The 6,711-nt window shown below is 41.4% G+C and overlaps 1 non-coding gene across 1 annotated transcript; it reads left to right on the forward strand.

Annotated features, from left to right (window-relative positions):
* The first annotated feature begins 380 nt into the window (after positions 1 to 380).
* Positions 381 to 487, forward strand: LOC112774369 (small nucleolar RNA R71). Its single transcript, XR_003188862.1, has one exon. It is a non-coding gene; the product is annotated as a small nucleolar RNA R71 (small nucleolar RNA).
* The last annotated feature ends 6,224 nt before the right edge of the window (positions 488 to 6,711 follow it).

Genomic DNA, 6,711 nt, shown 5'->3' on the forward strand with positions numbered 1-6,711 from the left:
GCCTAGGTGAATTCCCAATGTAGTTGGCTTGCTCCTGACTACCCTCTGCTTCTTCATTCACTCCTTCTTGGGATGTTGATGAAGTAGAGATTGCTGCTACTTGGTTCCTCTCCATCTTCTTGGTGAGGTCAGCCAGCTGCTGGGTAATAAGCTTTTTTTAGGCCAGCAGAGCATCTACATTGTTTAGCTCCATTACTCCTCTTGTGTTCCCTCTTTCGGAAGCATAGAAGTAGTCATTCTCTGCTACAGTTTCAATGACATCTATGGCCTCATCAATGGTCTTCTTCTTGTTCAAAGATCCTCCAGATGAATGGTCTACTGCCTTCTTTGATTCATATGACAGGCCTTCATAGAAAATGTGCAGCTGCACCCATTCATTGAACATATCTGGTGGGCACCTCCTTGTTAAGTCTTTAAACCTCTCCCATTCTTCATATAGAGTCTCACCATCTTGTTGCCTGAAAGTTTGGACCTCAGCTCTCAGTCTATTAATTCGTTGAGGGGGGTAAAATCTTGCTAAAAATTTGTTCACCACATCTTCCCAAGTTGTCAAGCTCTCCTTCGGGAAAGACTCCAGCCACTTGGCTGCCTTATCCTTGAGTGAGAATGAAAATAAGAGCAGTCTATAGGCGTCAGGATGAACACCATTAGACTTCACTGTGTCACATATTCTCAGGAAGGTGGTTAGATGTTGATTGGGGTCTTCTTGGACACTTCCTCCGAACGAACAGTTGTTCTGAACATGGGTGATGAGCTGTGGTTTTAGTTCAAAATTGTTGGCATGGATGGTTGGCTTTTGAATGCTACTTCCACAGTTTCCTGGGTTTGAATTGATGTAAGAGCCTAAAACTCTTCTATCCTCCCCAGCATGATTTGCTCGACCTCTTCCGCCATGGTTGTGAGTCTCTTCTTCATGATGATTTTCCATGTTTTCTTCCATGTTTGGTTCAAAGTATTCCTCAAAGTGTTCCTTCTCTTCTTCAGCACCAACTACATGTTTTTCTCTTGCCTCCCTCCTTAGTCTAAGGAAGGTTCTCTCAGGTTCAGAATCAAAGGAAGTTGAAGCCCCGCTTCTTCTCCCTGTCATACAACCAACAAGTACAAGCAAAGAGAATAGGTGCAGAAAGTATATCTGTCAGAATTACTATTAGTGTGAGTGATGCAATATATCAAACAGTTAGTGGGTTAGTGGAATGAATGGTAAATAACAAAGAAAAAGTAGGGGGAAGGGAAGAAATTAACTAAAACAGAAAGTAAATGACTCAAACAGAAAATTAACTCAAACAAAAAATAAAATGCTCAATCTAGTTATCCTCCAATTTAATCATTGTTGATGCACAATCAATCCTCGGCAACGGCACCATAAACTTGATGCACGAAAAACTTGTCTCATAACAAATTTCCTTCGGCAAGTGTACCGAATTTGTCGTCAAGTAAAAACTCACAATAGAGTGAGGTCGAATCCCACAAGGATTGATTGATCAAGCAACTTTAATTAGAGGAATGTTCTAGTTGAGCGAATCAGAATTTTAGTTGAGAATTGCAGAAAATTAAATGGCGGGAAAGTAAATAACAGAAAAGTAAATGCTAGAAATAAGAGCTGAAAGTAATTGACTGAAAGTAAAGTGCAGAATTGTAAATGGGAATGGGGGAATTGCTCATGAAAGTAAATGACAGAAAATAAAGAGAATGGGTAAGATCAGAAATGGGGGGTTCATTGGGCTTAGGAGATGTTGCATTCTCCGGATCAATTTCATTTTCATCTCTTCCTCAATCAATGCACTCATTGATCTCCTTGGCAATCTTAAGTGATTGAATTACAATTTCTTGTAATTCAATCTCTCAAATCTTGATCAATAGCCAATTCCTTGGTCAATTGCTCATAAGAAGAGATGAAGTATGGTCACTGATTATACCACATGCATTTCCCAAATCAAGTGTTGAGAGGATTATAGTCACATATCCATCCAAACCCAATTAGGTCTAGCATGAGAAAGCATTTCTAGCATGATCTCTTCATTCCTCTTTCAAGGTTCAGAAGAGATCCAAGTATGAATAGCTTCTTTTCCAAGAGAACTACCCAATTGGATGAAGATCGAAAGCTTTCAAGTAAAATCAAGAGAAAAGATAGAAGAAGAATAATGAAAACTAGTATTGATCCATCAAATTACAACAGAGCTCCCTAACCCAATGAAAGGGGTTTAGTTGTTCATAGCTCTGGAAAATGAAAACAAAGATGGAGAATACATGATGAAACTAGAAGTGCAGAGGAAGTAAACATAGAGAGTAATTCTATGCCCAGAGGCTCCCTATAATTTCCAACTACCAAAATAATTCAAAGCTACTCCTATATATACTACTCTTCTGTTCTTCTAGTTGATTTTTCAAGTCTTGGGTATGGGCCTTTGAATCTTGAGTTTGAAGCAGTTTTCTTCTTCATTGGGCTTAGCTTTACTTGCAGAGAGAAAGTGTGAAGTGGGCAGAGACTTTTTGCTCAGGAAGTTAGTGGTGTTAACGTTCAGTGAAATTGTGGGTTCGAGAACGTTAGTGACAATCAACTTTTTTACTAACGTTCCTCACCAAAGTTAAGAGCCACGTTAACCTCAACGTTAGTGGCACAAACGTTGCCACTAACGTTTCCACTATGTCCTTCGCACACGTTATTGGTACTCAACTTTCCCAATAACGTTTAGGATTCTCCCCCTTCCCTACGTTAGAATCCATGTTAACTTAGTTAACGTGGCTCTTTTAACGTAGGCTTGCCAACCTTCGAGAACGTTAGTGACACTTACCATTGTCACTAACGTTCCAATGTGCCCCTAATTCTCACGTTAGAGTCCACGTTAACTAGGTTAACGTGGCTTCTAACGTGGCCATGCTAGTCATCTCCAACGTTAGTGACAAAGTTGAGTGTCACTAACGTTGGCTCAACATTCCCTTATCCACGTTAGCTTCCACGTTAACTAAGTTAACGTGGGAGTTAACGTGGCTCATGGTGGCATGTGTGGGCTCCTTCCAACGTTAGTTACAATGTTGGGTGTCACTAACGTTGGCGTCACCTCCCTTCTTCACGTTAACTTCCACGTTAACTCCCACGTTAACTAAGTTAACGTGGGAGTTAACGTGGCTTATTGGGGCTTGTGTGGGTTCCTTCCAACGTTAGTGACAATGTTTGGTGTCACTAACGTTGTCGACCACCTCAATTCCGCACGTTAGCTTCCACGTTAACTAGGTTAACGTGGGAGTTAACGTGGCTTAATGTGACTTGGCCAACATTAGTGATAATGTTGAATGTCACTAACGTTGGCTTCCCCCCTTTCTTCTTAACGTTAGAGGCCACGTTAACTAAGTTAACGTGGTGACTAACGTGGCTACTTATGAGCTTGGTCCAATGTTAGTGATAATGTTAAGTGTCACTAACATTGGCTCCATTTCCTTTCTTCCATGTTAGAGTTCATGTTAACATAGTTAACGTGACTCTTAACATGGGCAATGATGGCTTCGAGAGCGTTATTGGCAATGTCTTTTCTCATTAACTTTGCAAGTTACTCCCATTCCACGTTAGTGTCAACGTTAGTGTAACTAACTTTGCTACTAATGTGGTTCTTCTTTGCTTCCTTTGTCCTGAAATCAAGGAATAAAGTGCATCAAAGTTCTAGTCCAAGTCATGGGAAATGCAACATTCAATTTGTCCTTAAATTCATGAAAAATCCTCATGAAATCATGTAAAGTGCACAATGTATGCTTGAATCAAGATGTAAGTGAATATGTACCCAAAACTAGCTTATTTCCTAAGGAAATGCATGAAACTACCCTAAAAACAGTAAAGAAAAGGTCAGTGAAACTGGCCAAAATGCCCTGGCTTCACTCACCTATCAAATCCTACCCTCTTCTCCATAAACCCTTTACCAATCCACATCCATCCATCAAAAACCCTACCTACCTCACCTTTCAAATTCAAACCACTTTCCCTCCCAAACCCACCCTATATGGCCGAACCCTACCCTCTCTCCACCCCTATATAAACCCATCTTCACTCCTTCATTTTCACACAACATAAACACTACTTCTCCCCCTTGGCCGAAACACCAACCCACCTCCATCTCCTCCATTTCTTCTTCTTCCACTCTCTTTATTCTTCTTTTGCTCGAGGACGAGTGGTGCACGAAATTGTGATGTCCAGGCTCGAACAATCCCTGGTAATGGCTCCAAAGCTTGGTGCTTTGATCTTAATTCATAATTGTCACAACTTCGATACAACTAACTAGCAAGTGCACTGGGTCGTCCAAGTAATACCTTACGTGAGTAAGGGTCGAATCCCACGGAGATTGTTGGTATGAAGCAAGCTATGGTCACCTTGTAAATCTCAGTCAGGCGGATATAAAATAATCATGGAGTTTTCGAATAATAAATAATAGAATAGGGATAGAGATACTTATGTAAATCATTGGTAGGAATTTCAGATAAGCGAATGGAGATGCTTTTCGTTCCAATGAAACTTTGCAAGGGCATCACCGTTGTCAGTGGCTACATCCCCTCCTCTCAGTGAATAATATGCTCACGCACCCTGTCACGGCACGGCTATTCATCTGTCGGTTCCCGATCATGCTGGAATAGGATTCACCCTCCTTTTGCGTCTGTCACTAACGCCCAGCACTCGCGAGTTTGAAGCTCGTCACAGTCATTCAATCATTGAATCCTACTCAGAATACCACAGACAAGGTTTAGACCTTCCGGATTCTCTTGAATGCCGCCATCATTCTAGCTTACGCCACGAAGATTCTGGTTAGGAGATCTAAGAGATACTCATTCTAGCTTAATTCATGTAGAACAGAAGTGTTTGTCAGGCACGCGTTCATAAGGGAGAAGGATGATGAGCGTCACACATAATCATCACCTTCATCACGTTCTTGGGTGCGAATGGATATCTTAAAAGAGAAATAAGAAGAATTGAATAGAAAACAGTAGTACTTTGCATTAATCTTTGAGGAACAGCAGAGCTCCACACCTTAATCTATGGAGTGTAGAAACTCTACCGTATGAAAATACATAAGTGAAGGTCCAGGCATGGCCGAGATGGCCAGCCCCTAAAACGTGATCAAAGGATCATAAGGTAATCCAAAGATGCCTAATACAATAGTAAGAGGTCCTATTTATAATAAACTAGCTACTAGGGTTTACATGAGTAAGTATTTGATGTATAAATCCACTTCCAGGGCCCACTTGGTGTGTGTTTGGGCTGAGCTTAAGTGTTGCACGTGCAGAGGCCATTTGTGGAGTTGAACGCCAGTTTTTGTGCCAGTTTGGGCGTTCAACTCTGGTTTTGGATCCTTTTCTGGCGCTGGACGCCAGATTTGGGTAGAAAGCTGGCGTTGAACGCCAGTTTACGTCGTCAATTCTTGGCCAAAGTATGGACTATTATATATTTCTGGAAAGCCCTGGATGTCTACTTTCCAACGCAATTGGAAGCGCGCCATTTCAAGTTCTGTAGCTCCAGAAAATTCACTTTGAGTGCAGGGAGGTCAGAATCCAACAGCATCAGCAGTCCTTTTTCAACCTCTGAATCTGATTTCTGCTCAAGTCCCTCAATTTCAGCCAGAAAATACCTGAAATCACAGAAAAACACACAAACTCATAGTAAAGTCCAGAAATGTGAATTTAACACAAAATCTATTAAAAACATCCCTAAAAGTAACTAGATCCTACTAAAAATATACTAAAAACAATGTCAAAAAGCGTATAAATTATCCGCTCATCAACGAGCAAACTTTCTAAGTTTAGTGTGGTAAAAGCATTGCTTTTTGTTTTTCCATAACCATTTATGGCACCAAAGGCCAGAGAAACCTCTAGAAAGAGGAAAGGGAAGGCAAAAGCTTCCACCTCCGAGTCATGGGAGATGGAGAGATTCATTTCAAAGGGTGAATATCCGGAGATCCGACATGAGATTCGAAGAAGAGGTTGGGAAGTTCTCACCAACCCCATTCAACAAGTCAGATTCTTAATGGTTCAAGAGTTCTATGCCAATGCATGGATCACCAAGAACCATGATCAAAGTGTGAACCCGGACCCTAAGAATTGGCTTACAATGGTCCGAGGGAAATACTTAGATTTCAGTCCGGAAAATGTAAGGTTGGCATTCAACTTGCCCATGATGCAAGGAGATGCACACCCCTACACTAGAAAGGTCAACTTTGATCAAAGGTTGGACCTAGTCCTCATAGACATTTGTGAAGACGGCGCTCAATGGAAGAGATATTCAAGAGGGAAGCAGGGTCAACTAAGAAGGCATGACCTCAAGCCCGTGGCTAGGGGATGGTTGGAGATCATCGAATGCTCAACCATTCCCACTAGCAACCGGTCTGAAGTTACTATAGACCAAGCTATCATGATTCATAGCATCATGATTAGAGAGGAAGTAGATGTTCATGAGGTTATATCCCAAGAACTCTGTAAGGTGGCGGACAAGTCCTCTACTTTGGCAAGGTTAGCCTTCCCTCATCTTATTTGTCACCTTTACAATTCAGTTGGAATTAACATAGAAGAAGACATCCTCATTGATGAGGACAAGCCCATCACTAAGAAAACGATGGAGCAAACAAGAGATCCCACTCATGGACAAAAGCATGAGGAAATTCCTCATCATGAAATCCCTGAGATGTCTCAAGGGATGCATTTTCCTCCACAAAATTATTAGGAGCAAATTAACACCTC

This window comes from Arachis hypogaea, chromosome 18, assembly GCF_003086295.3.
Source record: "Arachis hypogaea cultivar Tifrunner chromosome 18, arahy.Tifrunner.gnm2.J5K5, whole genome shotgun sequence".
In the NCBI taxonomy this organism is placed as follows: domain Eukaryota; kingdom Viridiplantae; phylum Streptophyta; class Magnoliopsida; order Fabales; family Fabaceae; genus Arachis; species Arachis hypogaea.